The 17,153-nt window shown below is 42.2% G+C and overlaps 1 protein-coding gene and 1 long non-coding RNA gene across 4 annotated transcripts in view; one reads left to right on the top strand and one right to left on the bottom strand.

Moving 5' to 3' along the window:
• LOC122567176 (transcriptional activator cubitus interruptus) overlaps positions 1-17,153 on the bottom strand; it is a 143,937-nt gene that overhangs the window by 56,255 nt on the left and 70,529 nt on the right. The window contains exon 1 of one of the 3 annotated variants that reach the window (XM_043725473.1): positions 14,394-15,884. The exons of the other annotated variants lie outside the window; for them this stretch is intronic. The gene's annotated coding sequence lies outside the window, so the exon portion shown is untranslated. Of the gene's footprint in view, positions 1-14,393; positions 15,885-17,153 lie in introns of those variants that run through there. 3 annotated transcript variants of the gene reach the window in all.
• The window catches only part of LOC122567179, a 42,664-nt gene that overhangs the window by 15,629 nt on the left and 9,882 nt on the right, over positions 1-17,153 (top strand). The window lies entirely within an intron of this gene.

Here is a 17,153-nt window from a genome sequence, read left to right as displayed (position 1 = left end):
GCATCGTACGCGTCCCATCGTAGAATACTAAATAATGTGGAATTTGTTAGCCTTTCAACGTTTCGAGGAAAATGAACAATACTAGTTTAGACAAGAATATTGAGAAGAATTGATCGTTGTGAAAGATTGAACCTACAGTGGCTAGAAAAATCATATTTGCACATATTATTTTTCAATAAAACATCGTTTTATCTGGTTCTACACTTCATTTCATAGTATCAAATTATTGTAATCATATGAAGGTACGTACTAAATGCTACGAAATTTATTATAGCCAGACCTGATTAGTTAGTACATAAATGTAACGATAAATTCAGTAGCGTACAAATACCCCTTGTAGCCACTGTATAGAAGGTATTGTCCCATGTTTCATGTTGCGTGTGCACAGTTTTAATTTGAACACATTACGTAGTCTTTGCATAAACACCAAAGCTATTTCTTTTCGTTTCCCGGTTATTAATTTTATATACCCATACATATCGCGCGGCTTTGCATTGTGCGGGCCATTTTGTACAATTTCCATCGAATTCCCACGAGAATCGAGAGCCGTATCGAAATGTACGAGAACAAGAATCAGGTTACTCTCATCAAACGAGATCCATGGAAAGGCACACGCGCCGATTCTACGGGCTGCCGGTTCGAATCTTATCTCATCGGCTGGAGCCACGAGTTAGCTCTGGAAAGTTCACGTTGTTCACGGTGCTCGATCTTGAATCCCGTCTCTCGAGGGGACAGGGAACGCGAGACGCTCGTCGAGAGTCCGTGGAACCGGTAAGAACATCTCGGGCGTTTCGATCGTAACGCCTCGCGAACGTAACGACTCCGCATTCCGACAAGAAAAATGTCGACCGGGAATATTCCTGCTGCTCTTTCTCTCTTTTCCCCCCGTTGGTTCTCCGCCTCCTCCTCCGACGCCATCGTCTCCGTGGTTCGCGAAAGGAACACGCAACAAGGGAAGAAAGAAGAACAAGAAGCGGCCAAAGGAAAGAAAAGAAATAAGAAGTGTAAAGTGTAGAGGGTTAAAAGAGGAGGAAGCGACGCGTGAGCGCGAAGAAACGCGAAGAACAGAGGGACGGGAAGACCCTCAAGCTGCTTCACACGTGGCGACAGTCGCGACGTATTCACGCGTGCGTACGTATTTATAGCGGCTGGTACATTGTCGGCGACCTTTAAAAAAAGAACACCGGGCTTGACAGCGGACCTGGGAGAAGGAAACCGGCGGCGGATCTCGCTCGAGCTTGACGATCCGCCAGCTATGCCTCCAAATGTGACGTTTCCCTTTTCTGTGTATGTTACGTTATTATACGTTGTCCGGCATAAGTGTTAGAATATATGGACTCTCTTGGAGTAATTAGTACTGTTAATACTGTTAACACTGTAATTAGTAAGTCATAGATACCTCTTTTACAATTTCACAATTTCATAATCTACATTGCTCTTACGCAGTAATTTAGCAAGTAATAACATTAGTGCATTGATTAGCTGCGAACTGTAGGTCATAGAGTCTTTCTTCATAATTTTACAATCTTACATTATACAGGATAATGACTTGTGATTTGTGAAATTTCATCTGTTCCCTCCCGACTGCGTTTATCATCTCGTTATCTTATTGTATATCTGTGATCTTACAACACGTACAAAGCAAACTGTGTATGCGTGTACATTGAAAATCTCTTTCTCTTGGAAAAAGCAGATATAGGAGAGAATGAAGTCCCTAAGGAGAATTTGCGGAAGTTTGAAGTATGCAAATTTAAGAAACTCAAACTGTGTTGTGCGTGTATACAAGTTTGAATGTCGGATGTTTATAGACTCTTGCGGTTCGCCAGAGTCGTTTATTGTCTTTTGCGGTGCGACTGCGGGCCAATGTGATGCAATGTGGGCTTTGATTGGGTGTTTGGAGCTGATTGTTCGGGGATAAGAGCCTCCAGTTGTAGGGACGGAGACAGGAAGTAATTAACCTCTCTAGATTACAATACCACGAAGTATTGGACAAATATAGGAATCGTGTGTTTTATTTTGAAAACTGCAGCGTACGTAGTTCTACTATATCTAACTAAATTTATCCAAAAATCGTGCTGATCATCTCTTCATAAATTGAGAAGTAACACGTAGTATGTCACAACCTTTTAAGAAATTCCATAAAATGTACAATTACCTCTTCCATCTTTTGACAAAAAACAACGAAACAATAAGAGTAAATAATTTGTTCTTCGAAGCACTTCGATATTTATTCAAGTCCACAAGTTTAAAAAAAAAAAAAAAAAAAAAAAGAAAAAAAGAAACGGAGTTTACTGATTCATCTTCTAAGCGCCTCATCAGCAACACATCGTAAACCCGTGTCCAGATTGAAACGTCAAAGTAGAGGAAGCCGAGTTGCCCAACCAGTTACAATTATCAAAAATGTGCTCAAAATATGCGATTACCTATCTCACCTTCCCACGATAAAGATGTTATAGAAGTTAATGATCTATCCTTCTGGAAAGTTTAGTGTCACTTAAAACGAGAAACATTTTAAAAGCAGATTCATTTTCTAAACGCTTCAGACGCAACACTTCGCAACAGCATGCTCAAAATGAGACATCAAAGTCGGGGAACCGAGTTGCCCAACCAGCTCGAGTAATTCCTCCAATAATTCTCTCGCTTTGACAATCGTTTCGTAACGAACAAGTAGCAAGTCCAATCGCCTCCGCGTATCTCCGCCAGTCACCAGGTTTTATCGTCCGATCGTTCTCCATGCGGATCCCATTTTAAGCGCGACCGAGATCGTGACGCGTTTCGTCGTCTCGCCCCGGGGTCAGTCAATTAACGATATATCGAGCGACCATAAACAAGCCTCTCCCACTCTGTCGAGACTCTCCGCCACCCCCGAAATACTCACATCTCCCGTCGGCGCCGACTTTCCTCCCTCTTTTCTTCGCGATAGCCTCTCCCGGCTCGAAACAATAGCCGATTGTTTCGCCTTGTTTTCGCCGCGGCGCCGATTGTTTGGCAAACAAACGGGCCGAGTTCGCAGCTCATTGTTGCCCATCGACCGTGGCACACGCCCGCTTTTTTGCCAACTACCCCTTCTCGTTTAACCTCTTCCCTCTTCCATTGCATCCCCCGTCGAACATTGGCCACCAGTAGCACGCAAAATAATTATATTGTCGCGCAATAAAGTCCACGGGGTACGTCGAGTCGATTTACTTATGGTTCGGTGAATTTCATTGTGGTTAGAAACGCGCCTCTTTTTTTGGACAAGAAGCCGCGGATAAGTTAAAAGGTTAGAGGGTTGGCGAAGGACGATGAAAGAGAGGGTATGACCGACTGGTAATTGAACGCGAGAAGTCGATCGAGACCTATAGGATATCGCGATTCTGTCGACGTATTGATGATGATCGTTAACCCCTTACGAGCACTGATTAACGATGGCTTTGTTTCGCAAGGTGGAAGCAACGTTGCAGTTGGCACACGCCCGGTTTCGGGCTTTACGCGGTCGATGGAACCGCATTGAAGGGTGAAACAATGGCGATACTGAGATTAGATCTGACGTTTACACGCGTCGGTGAACCCTTTCTTCCAAGGGGTAGTTCTGCAAAGTCAATGGACCTGGTGTGCTTGACTTTAGCCTGACTTGCGGTTGCAGAAGTACGAAAGATCCCGCGTTGAATTTCACGAGATGGTTCCTATGTTACGTTTAAGATTCGTAATTTTTCTCTTCTTAATAATCTTAATGTTTAGCGTGTTTCTATTTTAAATTCGCGATTTAAATGCTAAAATTTGCAATCCTTCGCAATCAATTTACATCGTCGGATTCTGTAATTCGAGCTTTTTTCAGATTTGACAATTTTGCGAAATCTGAAGGAATCGATTACGATAAACCTTTGCTTGGTCCTTGATGGTTAATCGTTTTAACTTACCCTCGACGAAACCCTATCACACACCGTTTCATCAGAGAACATAGAGAGCTACGCCTTAAAAAGTCTTTCAGCGGGATGTCAATGAGCGGACAATGATCGAATCGCGTGCGTTTCCGCTTCGCTTGCCTCGAATCCTCGAAAAAGAGACCGCGGTGTATTCTTCTCTCCTTCGTCCTCCTCTTCCAACGAAAGCCGCGTTAACGGCCCCAAACTGGTTGTTCTAAGCGCCAATTGCTTTCTTTCTCGTATCCCTCGCGACCGCAGAAACCGAACGGGGAACAAAGACGATCTGCGGTGGCGCGGCGCTGCGAGGCGGCCGATTTGCATACAACTCTCGCGGAACCGCCGAAACGAACGGCGCACGCGAAATGTCTTTATACCAGGCGCTGACTTTCCGCATGATTTGCCTCTTTCACGAAGTCCATTCGAGCCAAGACGCAGGAGACTACTCGCTTTAATGGGGCGAAACAATAAACAAACGATCATAAGCAAAACGTGAAGCTGCTTGAATTTTCGTTCGATCATCTTCCGCTTGGATTCGCGTTTTCTGCTCGATATTTTTAATAAAAAAAGTCGCCATTGGTGGCGTGTGGTGTTAATTGTTCCCTGCTGGGACGAGCAATTCGACTTTTTCAATTGGAACAACAGAAGCGGTGTTTGATGATCTTATAGCGTTTCCTTGACTCGTTCGTTGACCAGTTTTTCTGGTATTCAAGGGGTTGAAGTTCGTCGAGTTGGATCGATCCTCGAGAAGGGCCACCTTCGTTCGCGAGAATGGCACACGCCGGGATTAATTGTTTGCATTGGTTGGGAATAATCGAAGCGATGGTCGGGAAAATCCAGGGGTTGAAAAGCGGCTCGTGGATGATGTTTACGCTCGAGTTGGTACTTCTTGTGATCAGGAGGCGAAGAAGTCTAAATAATCCGTTGAACTGACGGTTTTAGTGACGGCGGTTTCTATTTTGGTTTGTGGACAGGTAAAGGGGTAGGTTCGTGAAGGGTTGGTTTCAGCTCGACGATGTTGTAATTTGTTGTATTGAAATGTTAACGACAGCGTTTGGGAAGGATCCTTTTAGTTCCTTCCTTCTTCTCCTTTTCTTTTTCTGATGATGAGAAACAAGAATCGAATTTGCTAATATAGTAACTAAGGAAAAAACGGATCTATAAAGAAATCAACGAACGTTTTGTTTGCATAGCGAATATAGAGGATAAGATGTCCATTAAAATACTCCTTTATGCTAATAGAGAAGAAGTAGTTTTTAAATACCTGTTTCTAGAGACTCATTATAAATTCGAAGTATATGCTACTGTTGTTCGTATCGGCGAAATTCAGCCACCGAGATCTTAATACGACGACCAATATCGAGTTACGAAACTCAAAAAAAAACCTACATTTATCGAAAGATGTTTTAATTCAACCTAAATAATCGCTATATTATATACGTTATTATATATTCGATTACATATTTAAAGATAATTAACGCGTAGAAAAAGAATTTTTTAAGCTCGCCTATCAAATATCAAAAATTTTCAGCTCGTAAAAGAATAACTATGTAAATAATAAAATAGACAAATAAATAAATGTATGGCCAAGAGGATTGATGAATAAATATTTTGCATATCGGAGAAAATCGTTATTCGCATAATCGGACTAACGTCGTTCGAACGAAATGTCGAAATGTCTTGAATCGTACGACGTGCTCGCGATTGCCCGCGCTGCTCGAATAATTAAGCCACACGAGATACTGGAGATCTCGACGTAGCCCGAATATTCGAGCTATGCACGGCTCGCTTTCTCCTGTATACACATGGACAACTCTAGCAGTCACACATCATTTCGATTCGAAAGCATATTTAAAAGTAATGGTATGAAAAGCAATGGCACACCCTGGTCGAAAACGCGATCGATGACGCGATTATGACTATCGTATGTGAAACGTGAAACTACGACTACGTTCACAAGTTGATTTTGCAACTATTCGCTCGTTAACGCGAATTTTTATTGCTTTCTGCGCTTGGTCCATTTTTCCTTCAAAATAAATGAGGTTTCAAGTGTTTGGAAATAAGATGTTTATGCATAGGAAGCGTAATAAATAAACACATAATAAAACATTCGATTAATATATCTAACCCTTACGCAGGCAACCAACATTTTACGGCTGTACCAGTCCGAAAATAAGTATGGAACCTCAATATTTAAAATATTTTCATAGATTTTCCACGAGCGTAAAGATACCTAAGGGACAGAGATCCGAAGCGGATACTAGAAATATTTCTACTACATTTTTATTAGAAAGACAAAAATTGGTAAAATAGGTACAGTAATAGATATATCTAGAATATTTGGCAAATATTCTAGACAGATTCCGCCAATGAATGACGAGGATATGAAAAATCTGGCTCGCAAAACAATAAGAGAAATCCTGTCATTGAACGGCGCGGAGCTTCAACTTACGTCACTTGCATTCTCCTAGCGTCGCTCCGATCCAACATTTTCCGACACCCGGCTGACCGATAAATCACTTTCAATTTTTTCATATGTCGCATCTTTCACACTCGTCGCCAAAAAGGCGCGACACCGAGAACCAGATACCAAGGTTTCCCCAATTAAACGGGATCTTTTGATGCGACACGAGCACAACTCGTTAATAATCCGTGCACGGAGGAAAAGCACGAGACGGGATCAAAGCGAATCCCTGGGACGTGTCTGGGAAAATACACGAGGAGGGCGAAGCGCGAGCAATCACGATGATCTCTAGTTTGCCAAAGATAATTGCAGGTTGTCCATCGGCCGCGAGCATGATTCGAAACCGAGCGGAGGTCAGCCTCGCAAACTTGTCCCGTCAGAATTAAGAGATCCGCGTTCATCGCGTAATTTCTTCATCCTGTTCAGCTTCCACGACCTACAGGGCCCTGTGTCTTCTTTCTTTATTTCCACCCTCTTCGTTTCTCTTCTTTTATGTAGGTGTGTGTGTGTGTGTGTGTGTGTGTGTGTGGTATACAAATTCTGAAAAGTATATCTTGATTCTTGAGTATCTTGATTATGGAAGGTCGAAGGTTTTCTGGTATAACGGAGGGCATGTAGCAATTCATTTCGAGCACTGGATGGCGAGAAGACGTCGGCGACCCGGATAACTTAATTGGTTTGATCTTTCGCTGGATGGGGTTTGTTGAAGGGAGATCCGGGTTCAGCAGGAGAATGCATTGTTTTGTTTAAAATAGTGATTTAAGACTATAAATACCGATTAAATGGTTTTCTCCTCTTTAAAGTAATAATTTGACTTCACATCGAGAGTGATTTTGTCATGTTGCAAAATTCACCGTGATATTCTATAGATTTTGTGATGATCGATTGTTGGAAATATTGCGACAGTGATCTATTTATTCGTTCATTGAAAGAATTTTTTATACAATAATCTACCAATTAATAATAGATATCAGTCAATTGACAAGTTACAAGTTACAAATTAGCTGAATCAAGTTAAGGCGTTGTAGATCCGTGGAAATATCTACGTTTGTGCTAGCGTTTTTGGTCGTTGAATACGGTCTATTTATACAGCTGACTCACAGTCCTTATAATCATCCAGAATGGAGAAATTTGGGAAAACTATTTTCTTTTAAGCATTTCTTTTGGAACGTTATGTTTAACCAATTCAAGCGTCGATGGACAGTTTGCGAATGAATTAAAAATTTCAAGTATCAGATTGAAGTCCATGATGGTTTTACTCTTTATTTACGAGCGAACATGTTCGATGAAGAAATGATGTTTTTATTATGGAAAGTTCGGACATTAAAATGTTTAATATATTTCACTGCCTGAGAAATTGAGCCGTGCAGAGAATTATCTGCGAGATAGCCGACAAGCAACCCTAAACAAGATCGACGATCAAACGACAACGGAGCAATAACGAAAAATGACAATCACCCTACGTAAAGACAACAAGGTAAAGCAAAAAGAAATTATTGGCAGAACGGCCATTAAAAAATGAAGAACCAGCTCTTCATGTAAATTTATATGTTTTCGGTCGGAAAGATGGTTAAGGTGGGGGGCTTGTCAGTCTTGGCGTAATTACCTCTATTAAAAGAAGTATAGGACAAAAACGGGCCGGGACATCGAGCGGCATAAAAGCGCAAATTACCCTTTCGCTGCATTAACGTCGAATTAATGAGTAATTTAGCGTGATCCCTTTCCCTCGTCCTTTTCATTTTCCTTTCTCCTTTCTCTCTTTCACTCGCGTTCCTTCGCTCCGGGAATAATCGTCGTTCATAAATCGGAACGATGATGCGGCCGACACACAAGGGCGACAGAGAAAGGCAAAACGAGGGAGGGAAAAAGAGACACGATAGGACAAAGAGAGAAACTCGAGGGCAGTGGTAAGAGCGAGTAGGATGGAGCGCGCAAAAATAAATACAGAAACCGGTGTGCGTGGATGGTGATTCTTAAAGTGCGCAGTTGCAGCTGCCGATGGTCGCGGGATGCGATGCCGCGGAGAGACTTTTGCGATCGCTTTTGCCCATGCAGTCGGAGAGTTTAACAACCAGTAATTGTCCGGCCTGGCCTGTCGGAGCCGTAAAATCCGAGCGAGAGCAAACAACCCGTCGTCTCGCGATCTCTTCCAGGGACGGCTCGCGGCGCTTTGACGCCCGGCGGATTAACTTTTGCCAGCGATCGCCATCCTCGTCACATTCGTGTGGCGTTCTCCCTTCTCTTCTTCCTTGGGGTCGTTACGCATTCACCGAGTAACCGAGGGTGCAAGAAAAAAGGGATCTGGGTTAAAGTATTCTTCGTATCGTGGAATGCGGCCTCGCATTTTGCATTGCCATGTTCGAAGGTTTCTTCGAAATGGGGAAAGAGAACATAGGGAGACGTGCAGACGATGGTTTTTGTTTGGGGATAATAGTTAGGAGGAAGCGTATATTTTTTAAAGTGACTTTTGTTTCATAGATATGGAATAGGTTTTTGGTTTAATTAGTCTGAATCCCTTATTATATTCTTGGTGTATTCGAGTGTAAGAGATGGTTGGTTTTTGTGAGTGGAATCGTTTATTGGCTCCATTAAGGAATTATTAATTTCTTCCTCTCTAATCACAAAGCGTTAAGAGACTAATAAATGAGAGATAGTAACGGATAAAGCAATCATTTCTAACTTGATATTTCTTATAGGACGTTCTCATTAGAACACTCTAGGCTGCATACCTAATGAACACTGCGTAAATACAAAAACGTGCAGCTCGTAGCCGATCATAAATCTTCCATCAAACATTGCTTAATTACACCACAGCTCGCCTCGATATTTACCGCTTTCCACGATCAATTACTCATTTCTGATCATCCTCGTCTCATAATTTCATCGAAGACAACCCGGCCGATTCATTAATTACTGTCCACCGAATTTTTAATCGTTCATCGTCAAACGATGGGTTTCGTGATTTCGATCGTGGAACACTGGAAGAAGCTCATACAAGTTGAAAGGAATACATAGATTCGTCGTTCGATTGTTCTTCGGTTCTCAAACAGCTTGAATTATAGATCATGGCTGCCACGAAGAATCGTTTCGGTCGCGTTGTCCCTATCCCTTCATCCTTCGATTCTCTCTTTTTCAATGGTCTGATCGTGGCAAAAGTTTAGACACGATCGTGTCTCATATTCGCGAGAGCATGTCCGAACGCATGTTCGTTTCTTCGTTCTCGTTATACCAACGAAGGAATGCACAGGGGCGCGTAGATGAAGTCATCGCGTCGACGGCGCGTAGTTTATGAACTGTTGCTCGGCGTTGAAAGCTCTTGGAACCAAGTCTGGAAGGCTTTGCGCGGCTTATTTTAGAATTCTACGCCGGAATATCACTTCTCTGGTAATTTCGTAGATTTCGAAAGCAAACGAATGCCGAAAGTATGCTTTTTCAGGCGAGAATCGTAGAAGGAAGGGCGCGAAAGGTAATCATAGAGACGTTAACTTCGTTCGAGTTCCTATTTCGATTTGCTTCCGATGAAATTTACTCACAAAACGCTCGATAGAGTCATTTTTATATTCTCCTCTATTTCCGTCTATTTAGAAATTCGCCTTACTTTCTTGCCTGTTTATCTCGTATTTTCCTAACACCTGCACGAAAAGTCATCTCCTCAAACGTCAATAGTCCATCCAATCTAAGTTCGTAAAAGCTGCACAAGATACAAGTAAGATTATCATCTCCAACAACGACCGATGTCAAAAAGCTGATCGTCGATGTCGCTCCTCTATCATATAATTTGACAGAACAAGCACGCTGTTGCTGTGGAATGTGTGCGCAATATGTACTACGAAAGCACTCTCAACCGAAAACTAATCCAACTCGTGTTCGCGCTTTCCATTCACACGCGTCTTCGTAAGCGTGCAAAGTGGTCCGCAGGCCAGATAATCGTCGCCGTTTAACATAATCCTTAGACACGTCTATTAACGTCCGTACGAGCAGTCGGCTAATTACTGGAGCGTCCGTATTCGAGCAAGTGCGAGCTTCTGCCCGAGTTGCACGTTCGCGTGTATTCGCGTGGCGTGCAAAAGGGGGCGAGGAAAGTCCGCGACGCGGCGATTAACATGTGGTAACAGGTAAACTCGTTCGTACATGCGCTCGGATACGCTCGAAAGATCGATCACGTCTCGCCAACTCGTTTCTTTTCTCGCCCAGTTTCTTCCCCTTCTTTCTTCCTCTTCTTTTTTTTCTTTCTCTCTCTCTCTCTCTCTTTAAAATTTTTTTTTTTCGTCGTGTGTTTTATATTTGGTTTTGCGTTACTTTTTCATCTTGTTCTCCCTTGTCGTTGGTGGCGAACAGCAAACGTGGTGAGGCTACAAACCGGAATGATATCGAGGGACGGGGAAATTAATGAGTTTTTATTGGGAGCCCGACCATTCTTCGTCATGCACCGTATTATGGATGCAAATAGGATGTAATTTCATTAAAGGGACGTTACTTCGAATTACTTACGACCGCGCGTCGATCGCCCCCTCCCTTCTCCCCACCCTCCATCCTACCCTTTTCTTGTTATGCCCGCCGCGGCATTGCGCCGCTCGTAATACAGTTATTTGCGATTTTAGCGGCCACCACGATGAGAATTATAATGTCCCCGAAAGATTGATACGGTCTACTCCCGGCTTCTGGTTATGCTGGTAGCGTGTTCTTGACAGGATCGTTGAATCATCGATTTTTATATGTATATCACGATGAAAGATCTCGCGTGGTGTTTTTTTTTTTTTTTTTTTTATCAATCTGTGCGAGTATATAAGCTTTGCATTTTGTAAGAATGATTTTAATCGATCCGGTGATCTAGCACTTTGTAGCGGAATGGAGCGATCTTTTTTTTGGACGTTAACGAGCTTGTTGTTTCTATGAACATTAGTCGATCGATTTTATTATTTTTCTAAGGAGCCTGTTTCTTCATCGATGGAAAAATGGAATATATTTTATCCTGGATAAAGTGGAATCCTCTATTTTAACTCGCTGATTATCAAGGATATTAACCCTTCCCGACCGTCGAATTTTCATTTTTATTAGATTTCCAATTTTTAATCATTTTTATTAAATCAATTTCAAACTTGTCACCTCGAAACAATTTCCTCTTTTTTTTTTTTTCAAGAATTTTTTAATTTCCTTCAGTTGCGGCATCTAAGAAACAAACTATATGCGAAAGAACATTTCTTTCGCTGAAAAGAAAGAATTTAGGTTGGGAAATGTGAAAATCGGTGAACTGCTGGATTCAACATGTAAAATTCAATATCATGAAGGCGCGATGAAACTCAAACAGTCTGACAATTGCAATCATAATTGACATGGTTCTACTCTACTCTGCTCTTTCTATTTTTATCGTAAGTATATGCGGAGATCTAGGGAAAGTTTCAGTGGAGAATGAAACGTGGGAGGAAAGCTCCTCGCGATGTTTGCTCGGGCGCTACAACGTGCGTGCCGCGCTATGCGTCATTATCGGACAACGAACGCAATGAAATGAGAGAACTGGTTCTCCCGTGTTATGTCCATCCGTCTGTACGATTGCCCGCCGGCACCGGCGCGGCGGTTCCTATTCGTTGTGGAACCGCGCCATTTTCTTCCCTGCTCACTCGTCTTTTGTCACCTTCACGCGTTGCTTTAATCCTTTTGTCACGGATTCAATATTTTTACCTTTCAACTACCTTCTCCAAATAATTAATTTCAACGTCAAACAAAGAATTTCTGCTTTAAAATAAATTTCTATGTATCATTGGTGATTTATATCGGACATTTATTTGTTAATAATTCTTTGAAATTTCTTCATGACGGAAGCGCTATGTAATTGTTGATTTACTTTTCGGCAATTAATCTTTGACTTGCAATAGACAAAATGCTTATTAGACAACTGTTTAAAAAATATTTTGAATATAAATAGGAATGGGATATCAATTGAATAGAAGAGTTTTAAGTTCGATTTATAGAATATATAGCTACTGATGTAATGTTACTACTGATGAAAATGAATATCGATCTAACACTGTGCTGGAAATCTTGGTGATCGTCAATGATAAACTTATGGTTGTTCACCGATAATTTCTATTAATAATTCTTTCTGAAAATTGAAAGAAGAACGGCGCTTAAATTACGTTTTATATATCCACATAATATAAGCTGACTCGAAGAAGATCTAATCGCGAGGAGGAGGAGAATTTTGACTCGAAATTTCCACGATCATCCTCACCGCGAAAAACATCTTCATCGAGCAACGCCTAAGGGGTAATTTAATAAAGAGATAAGAAGGTCTACATTCGATAATGCAGGAAGCGTGTCTTTCGATAAAACAAAGATCCAGTGACCAGCGTACACGTTGAGGAATTTTTGCTTGCAGTTTATTGCCAGCGAGGTCGGCACGCTGAATTTCTCGAATATTACATTATATCCCGTAGGATGCGTTCAGAACCTGTTATCTTGTCCGATAATTGCGGCAAATGTTTATGACGTTGCTTGGATAAATCCTTATCCCCCCGAGTTTCTACCGTGAAAACAATGTGAACAAAGTCAACACGTGCAATTAAGAAATGAGGCAAGCTTTATCGAACGAGATTATAATTGTAATCGCCATAATTAATTTCCTCTTCGTTCAATAATCCCCATTGCCTCGACCGCCGACTCCAAACATCCTGTTCCAGCAGAAAACGAAAACAACTGTCTAACTCGCATCTTTCAAAACCCATATGACTCTTTCCAAGATTCCACGAATCCTCCGAAGCATCCGTCACGGCATCGTCCTATTAGTACTTGGAAAGAAAAACCGACGACGCTGTTCATTCTCCTTCGTTATTGCCTTTTATGGAAATGCAGATCACCCGGAATAATTTCCTCCACGTCACGTTACGCGTTCTCTCGTCGGTTTTGAAAAGCTGCAAACGACTATGTACATCGTTTTTCCCTTCGTGAACGTCTCTCGCCCTCGACGCCCATTCTTCCTGCGGCCGGTCATCTCCATGACAATAATAGAGATATTTCTCTCTCTCTGTGGCGCTGGTCGGCTTCGAATTCGAGAAAGCAACGCCTTGTGTCCCTTTTCGGAACGAAACTCTGGGTCCCAATAGCGAGAGAGCAACGGCGAGAATAGGAATTAGGAATTAGGCGTCTCGTGGCCGTCGAAACGGGCCTGGTCCCTCTTCTGGTGAAACTCCGCCGGTGGAAAGAATAAGAAAAAACGCTGAATAGGGCTCTGTGGTCGGTGCGCATACCTGGACCCTCGACGACCACGAACGAAATACTCTTCCTCGTGCATCCAACAACACGAATATCCGGGAAATTCCGGCGAGAAAACACGAGCAGGATGAGCTTTGTCGTGCAACCTTGCGTAAGAGAATGATTAGAATATATATGATTCGGTTTTTCTTCCAAGCGCGTCTCGTGTAGATTTAGTAAATTTGAGGATTGGCTAGACTTTTGTCAGTTGAATTACGCTTGAAGATCGTTTGATCTCGATGGTGAAGAAAAATGATGCTTTTGTTTGCTGTTGACAGTGTGTTTTAAATTTAGAAATTTTCAGGCGCAATTTTAGTTCGAGTTAAGGAAATGCGTAGAATAAGAGGAACGATTCTTCAAACAATAAGCAAGAAGCGTTCGTTTACGTGTATAGACGCGAAGTCATACCATAGCCTATTCTGTTACGCACGCGTATTAACTTCGAAGTAAATTTATGAATACTAAGCGTGTCATCAGAGTCGATCTTCATCTTTTAAGATTGAAATTACCAGAAAAAGTTTGGAAATATTCGACAGTATCGTTTGGAGATTTCACGATAATAAAACAGAGTTCTAGAAGTTTGTGACACTGCAAATAACGATTGGAAATGTATATAACTTTCGTACGTAAAAGCTACATCGGACGCTTCTATCAATTTCAGCCTCCTTCAAAATCAGCATCTATTATAGTAAGAAATCACATCGCTCTTTTTGACATCTATATCACGTAACCTACGATAACGAATCTAGCAATTCCAAGAAGAGAGGATGATAACTCACCCTATTTCCCCCAATGGGCGATCTTCACATCTTCAACTCCATCAATGGTATAGGAACGAAAACGAACGTTAAAGAACCAGAAGCTGTTTTCCTTCACTCTCGGTAATCGGTCCCAATCAGGGAAGTCTATCGAATCGAGAAATCGAGGGTCGATCTACGAATCACGTGGCGCAGCATCGGACATCTTCATCTGGAACGTGTCCGTGCGCAATTCTCCGAGACTCTCCTCTGGAGATCGCGTCCCTCCTCCCTCGACTCCACTCACGTCTTATATCCTCGCCTTTTCTACGTCTCTCCTCCTCTTTCTCTTTCTGTTCGCACAACTCACGTCCGGGCAATCAGGTATGATTGGCTCGATCCACGCTTTCGCACTAACCACTTTATCAAAGCGTCCGTTCTAAATAAACCTGCATTTGATTACAGCCCGTGCCACCTTGTCGTTATCGTCCCTTATACCATCTCCTTCCTTCGCACCTTCCGATCGAATCGTTTCACTTCACCGCCGAAGAATTATCTCGTCGTTTATCCGGCTGCAACCGATCATCGGCCGATCGTCTCACGGAGAAACAAACCGGTCGCCCCACACCACAACAATTTCTTTGGATCCTGTGATTTACCGAATCGCCAATTACGAATTACCTCGTGAAACCATTTTCACGGGAACAGCCCAGTTCAAATGATAATCCAAAGTGAATATACACGAGTATAATTCGAGTAATCCAAAGAATCTGTAAATGGAATTTAAGAGGATCGTTTGAACCGTAGGTTTACACGAGAATCTTCGAGGAACGACGAGGAGCCCCTACGTTCCACGAGCCGTCACCGACTATTAACAATCTGGACGATCACGTCAGCCAATCCTCGACTTGACAGGTCCGCGAGTCTGACAGACGCCCTCGGTTCCCCTGCACCACACGATTCCTCCCACGGAACGAACTTTCTACCTCCGACACTTTCCAACTTCACCAATCAGCTCCTTAGAAATCGATCCCTCCGAATCTCTCTTCTTCTATTACTTATATATTATTATATATATATATATCTTCTTAACCGCACTTATCCTCGAATTATCCTTCCTATCGTAAATCTTCCTCGCACAATCTCCATGTAATCTTTGTATACGTTTGACGTCAATGTCAAACTACGTCAAACGACATCAAACGACATCAAATATGGTCAAACAACGTCAAACTGTATCGGACGTGATTAAACTCGCGGCACAGGTTACATTTCCCATAGAAACTCCTATTTTCCTCGTACTTTTTCGATGCCTAGAGGATCGATTAGATGAAGCAGAGCAAAACCCGGCGATCCAGTGTCTCGTCGACGATCGAATGGTTGCGTGGAACCGGTAGGACTCTGCTTATTCCCTGGCGGTCGTCTGGCTCTGGCGGTGCCGTTGGACGAGAGGAGCACACGACACGACGCTTGGATCGAAATAGTGTTCGTAGTGTTGGCTTGAAGCGCGTCGGAACACAACTGAAGCGGTAGGACCACCCAGTCGGTCGAGGGCCCCTGCCCCGTCCGGATACAGTTCCCTCAGTATACCGTGCAAGCTCTCCCACTACCGCCTTCTGCCTCCTCTCCGCCACGCTATACTCCCTGATTGAGCTGGACTCTAGCAGGTGCCTCAATGTCTTACTCCGGGGATGGAAGATTGCTTTGGCAAGGGAGAAAGAAAAGAAGAAAGGGAAAGGAATCGAGAGGATAGGAAGGAAGCAAGAAAGAAAGGAAGGAAGGAAGGAAGAAAGGAAGGAAGGAAGGAAGGAAGGTTGGTGGACTACCTCCGAGGATCGTGTCTGATGCCTGATTGGAGAGGGTGGCAGGCAAGGTAGACGCCAGTGATGGAGAAACTCGGTATTTATTAGGGGGTTCCTGCCTGCGTCCTCATTTATCCCGTGCATACGGAGATGAACCAAGAGGAGCGTGGCTTGTTCTCGAACTTGATGAAAGTCGGATTGCCGATCCTTCAGTGGAGAATTTGGAGATTATGTGATAGTGGGTGATTTTCAGATTTGGGGGTTATTTTGGCTCTTCTGCTGATAAATTAGAATGTTGTGTTCGACGATACCACATTTTTAAATTAAGGATTTATATGATGGAAATTAGACGTGATCGTGAGATATAATGTAATAATAAAATAATAATTAATAATCATACTATTTCTATTAGGAATTTGCCCGATACATCTTCGCATTTAATTTCGGTGTCATCTCTAGCGATCTTCGTAAGAAAAAAAGAATATTTTGCGAAGAATTTAGCTTTATAACTCTACCTTTAATATGATTCTCTTGTTTCATGGCTTTATGTATTCATTTTTCTTACTAATTTATGGAAAAATATTTTTTTCAATCTATTCTTTCAAATCTATTGCTTTGTTTTTTAAGTAGCCAAAAGTTTAACAAGTTCCGTAGCATATTGTGTTACGTGCAATCGATATTCGTAAAACACGTGCAACAACTTTTTTCCCTATAACCCTGTTTCCTTGACGTCGTAATTCTATGATGTACCGTGTTCCGTTTCGTGATCCCCAGCAATTTGATCTTTAATACTTCAAATATTAAAAATATATGTACAGCCAGGCTCGACACGGAAACTGCTTCTATCTATTCCACGTTCCCATATGAAACAACGTTATGTAGGATAAAAGAATAACTGATTTTCAAAGTCTACTGGTTAGGAAATTAATTCAGGTAAAATACAAGAAAATTATACAGCAAAAATGTATAAAAATAAAACTAGGATTTGTTGCTTTGTCAG

This window comes from Bombus pyrosoma, linkage group LG4, assembly GCF_014825855.1.
Source record: "Bombus pyrosoma isolate SC7728 linkage group LG4, ASM1482585v1, whole genome shotgun sequence".
In the NCBI taxonomy this organism is placed as follows: domain Eukaryota; kingdom Metazoa; phylum Arthropoda; class Insecta; order Hymenoptera; family Apidae; genus Bombus; species Bombus pyrosoma.
Note: the sequence above shows the minus strand (reverse complement) of the source record. Positions and strands in the feature narration are given on the sequence as shown.